This window comes from Papaver somniferum, unplaced genomic scaffold (assembly GCF_003573695.1).
Source record: "Papaver somniferum cultivar HN1 unplaced genomic scaffold, ASM357369v1 unplaced-scaffold_8297, whole genome shotgun sequence".
NCBI lineage: Eukaryota > Viridiplantae > Streptophyta > Magnoliopsida > Ranunculales > Papaveraceae > Papaver > Papaver somniferum.
In genome coordinates this window covers 1-4,709 of record NW_020651301.1, presented here as the reverse complement: position 1 = coordinate 4,709, position 4,709 = coordinate 1, and the positions used below count along the sequence as shown (strand labels likewise).

The window sequence follows — 4,709 nt, the reverse complement described above, 5'->3', positions numbered from 1 at the left end:
GATTAATTATTAAAAAGTCCTCAAAGTAAATTTAACAAAATCAGAACAATCCCTACCAAATTCAATATTTTACTATATGGGCTTTTCTCCTTAAAATCCAAATTGCACAGAACAAGTTAACAGCCATTAATCTTTTCAAGAACAAGAACAGTCGTTCCTTCTTCTAAAACAGGAACTGTTGCTTTTCCTTGGTGATTCAACACCTTATTAAATCATTTCAATTACATTAAACATCACTTGTTAATTCAAAACTCGAAAACTTAGGAAGAAGAAATTAAAAATTTAATTTTTCGGTTACTGATGTTGTAAAAAGAGATGTCTATATGGATGTTAATCTCGTTTTTTCTTTGATGTTTTTGATATAAGTTGTTCCATTTTACTTCATGAATAGGTTCTTGAACTTTTTGTAACTCACAGTAGCCCTAAAATATTCAACAAAACTGAGAAACCCTAAAAATTTATATATCTCAATTACAAATCTATAAATACAGTTTAAGAGAAATCCATACAACACACTAGTGGAAAATAGGCTATTCAAGACATAATGAAACGATACAAATACATAATGTCTCAAAACCACCACAAGTTGAATGTGTCGTTGGCTAAAGTCAAGTTGTCGTTGTAGTTGGACTTTAGTTGACTTCTACAACGACACAAAAGATCTTGTTGCTGACTAAAGTCAAGCCGTTGTAGTGGTTGGACTTTCGTTGACTTCCACAACGACTATACCGATGGTATTGTTTCTGTGATAGATTTTTTAACGCCATTTTGGGGATTGAGAAATCTCAGTGATCTAATGGCTCTGGTTCCCCTCTTCTCTCACCTAGAAAATCCTGTTATATCTCTTCTTCTTCTTCTGCCTCTTGTTTCTCTTCTCTCCCGAACTCTTCGCAGCCGAAATTTACTCCAAAGGAAAAACCATTTTCTTTCGTTATCTCTCCAATTTATCTGCTATATCACGAACAGATCTTTATCAATCAAAATCACATTCGTCTTTATCTCTCAAATCCATCTGCTATATCACAGAAACCAACAGATCTTCATCACCAAAAACAATTAACAGATCTACAATCCATCTACTCCATGTATTTGATGATTCTTGTTCTTCCTTGGTATTATCTAGATTCGTAAATTTCTAAGAGAGAAAAAGGTATAACCACTTTTTCTCTTTGATTTATACTGCTTAATGAGATTTAGGGTTTTATTAAAATTTTATTTTTAAGAAATTTTAATGAAATTTCTATACTTCTTCGATTAATTTTTGGGGTTTTGGGTTTCTTTTACAGATTTGTGCTGATAATGGAAGGTGCTTCTTACACAGGTAACAGATAATTTTGCTCGGATTTTAACTCTGATTTTTTTATAGGGGTTTGTTTAGTAGTAATTTCTAATGAGTTTTTCTTTTCCATCAACCATAGGGTTTCGTTTCCTACTTCAATCAATTACTGGATGAGTCATCTTCATCTAAATTCACTCGGTAGGAGACACTAAAGTTTCAATTTTAGTACTTTACAGAGGTTGTTTGTTGAATTTGTTTTTATTTTGAGTGTTTTTATTTGAATAGTACTTATGGATTTTGTTTATTATCATATTTTAGGGTCTGGTTTTTTGTTTTTGACTTAATTGTTCTTATTCCTTAGATTTCCTCCATTACTACTTTGATGGTTTCTGTTAAAAGAAAGGTAAACAGTATTGCTCTACTGTTGTTTGATAAAATGTTTCAATGAACTGATTGTCATATGACCCTTAAGTTTGATTTTAGTTTTGCATTTTAAAGAGGTTTTGAGCAGTTGGTTTTGTTTATTCAAGGTTTGAGTAATGAATCTTCGTATTGATGGTTCATACCTGTTATTTTTGATGCATTTGTTTGATGCATAGTTCAACGGTGCTATGCATCATCATACTGTTGTGAATCATTGTGCTTAAGGCATATACTCAATTTATAGCTTGAGGTGAATGATTCGTTTTTTGGGTGTTTCCATTGCATTGCTATTTTGCCCCTCTTTTTCTATTTTTTTTTCATTTTAATTGAAGCTCCTTGTAACTGTTTAGCTATTTCAAGTGGTGCATTATACGTGTAAGTTATAGATATATAACCACTGAATGTTTGCAAGTCTTCTTCTAATCAAATTGAAGTTCCTAATGGGGGGACTTTCGTGTTTCAATTTAGTTCTAGGTTGGCCCTCACCCTTCTTGCTCGCGGGAAAATAGAGGGAGATAAAAGAAATGCTCCTTTCTATATTCCAAGAGCACATTCGTACGTGAAACATGACTATTAGTGGAGATAGACTATTAGTGGAGATAGGTTGTTGTTGCACTTTTATATCAAATTCTTTTTCATTAAATTAGCTTTTAGAAATAAATGTTTCCTTGTTAAATTGACATTGGATTATGATGCTCTGTGGCACATTCTTTTGGATAGTAACACAACAATACAATTGAGACAGGTAAAAGATTGAAAAATGTCAAATTTGTATATGGTTGATATTCAAATTAATATATGACGAGTGATATATTTCATGACTTTAAGATGAATTATCGTTTATTATGTGCTGAGGATATTTGTTAGCTAGCTAAGTTTCAAAATAGTTGATTTATGATGACGATTTTGCATATGGGTCTAACATATTTATGAGCTTGTAGGAGCATGGAGCTAGTATAATTTCTACCATCCCAACTGTACCATATATTTTTGATTTTACAGATGGAAGGTATGTGGCACACATGCCCATGTATATGGTGTATCACATCCCTTTGTACATCATTTACTTTTCCTCCTCACCATTCTAAATACATATTTTGTACATTTATCAGCAAGATGAAAGTTCAGAATTCGGCGGCATTAACTGCGGATGCTGGAAAACGCGTAACAAAATGTTGGGAACCAACTGTTTCCGCTACCATTATTATTCCTAGTGAGTAAGCTTTACATCCCTTTCCACATCTCGCACTTATTACCGAATATCATGGAAAGCCTTTTTCATTTACTTGTTTATTCTTTTTCTACTTGTAGGTATGTAGGTGTTGTTATTACCCTTTGCTATGATAGGAGAGGGGAACAATCTGAGTACACATTTATCGATAGGTAAGATGCAGTTGTGACTTGAATTTTATTTGTGATGCAGCTATTAGCTAATTAGCTTTTAGGAAGTTTGGTTATGGTTTGGAATTTAGACGTCAATGGAGGCAAAGGAGTGGAAACTGATGCAAACTATAACAACCTTTTTGTTTGTTTTTTCTTTAATGTTATTGTTATGATATCTTATGGCCTGATTCAATTTCAAAAGGTTGTGTCGGGTAGACAGAAACTCAACAGTTTATGAATAAATTTTGACAATGATGCTGGTGGTGATGGTAACTATCTCTATACTTGAAAATTACTTTTCTGCAATACTAGTGGATTGGTCTCTATGGATGTGAAATCCTCTTGGTGATATGAATGTAGCAAACGAATGTATTGTTTGTAGTTTATGATTTTTTTGTATGCTTAGAAAGGGTGTATGGCATTCCAATCCAACATAATAACAAGTCTGGTATCATAGCAGGGCCTACAGAGAAGTTATTCCCAATCGCCCAATTGTTGTTTGTGAAATTACCCAACCGATGTTTGTGTAACTGCATTCCATGATCTGGCTTTTTTTCCCTTTTATGTTGTGTCTAATAAGTCTTATATTATCTTTTTAACTTAAAATACTGACTAACCATGTGCTCAACATGTGTGGCAATGTGACTCGGCGCCGACTTTTTTACAACTACATCAAATTGATAACCACATGGTAGACTATTTATATATTGCAGGTTATTTTGGATTTGTAACTTCAAGAACAGTGCTTCTTAACTTATGTAAGGTGTGTAATGAGATTGAACAAGCATATAGTTATTTTACAGGGAGATGTTTCTTTTACTGGTTCTTATTTCCACTAGTATGTGTATATTGCAGGGTGATAATGCAATTGATCGTGTGATCCCGAGGGGAAGCTATGAACCTAAGGAAGAAGTTGGTGACTTAATGAGATAATTCTAGCGTATACGAGGTATAGTTTCGTACACTCTGAATCCATATATTGTTATATTAGCTAATTGCTTTGCTTTTTGTATTTTGGTGTCATCGTTATTATTAAGTAGACACTAGCCACTAGAAGAGAAAGATGATACTGCTCGGATTTATGACACTTCTTACACTCAGATGACCTGATTTTGGTTTGCTTAGTTCAGTTCACAGTCTTATTGTTATTAAGCCAAAAATGTGTGAAGGGGTATGTTTAATTCGGTTCACAGTTATTTCATATACCACTATTTTCCTTGCAAGTGTTACGAAGAGTGGTGGAGCTAAAAACCTATATAAGAAACTGATAATTGATAGTGTAGCCCTTAATCTTAGGGGTTTCCTGCATCATAGTAATGACAAGGTTTTGATGATCTCTAGATTGCTTAAAGCTGAATGCCTGGATTTTGAAAATTGTTTGGAGTTTCTCTATCAGTATCTCTCGCTCTTGTGTATATAATGACAAGCGTATAACATGATAATCTGTCAACCATATCCACCTTGTTTTATATTTCTTGGCCATTAAGTAGATTCTAGAGTAATTCCAATTATTGCAGAAAATCCTTTTCTTATGGCTGCAATAATATTGCTTGGGATGCAGAGTAATCCCAATTATTTGAATGTATGAAGGTTTAGTTGTCTCATTTGAGGTGGAACTTAGATT

The 4,709-nt window shown here is 33.3% G+C and overlaps 1 long non-coding RNA gene across 4 annotated transcripts; it reads left to right on the top strand.

Annotated features, from left to right (window-relative positions):
• Positions 1-783: 783 nt before the first annotated feature.
• LOC113345710 lies at positions 784-4,666 on the top strand. 4 transcript variants are annotated; one of them, XR_003358260.1, is made up of 8 exons: positions 784-1,150; positions 1,287-1,321; positions 1,419-1,477; positions 2,644-2,711; positions 2,815-2,915; positions 3,014-3,085; positions 3,799-3,848; positions 3,941-4,666. It is a non-coding gene; the product is annotated as an uncharacterized LOC113345710 (long non-coding RNA). The 4 variants fall into 4 exon arrangements; XR_003358262.1 differs by having other exon boundaries at positions 3,781-3,848; XR_003358261.1 differs by having other exon boundaries at positions 2,815-2,919.
• The last annotated feature ends 43 nt before the right edge of the window (positions 4,667-4,709 follow it).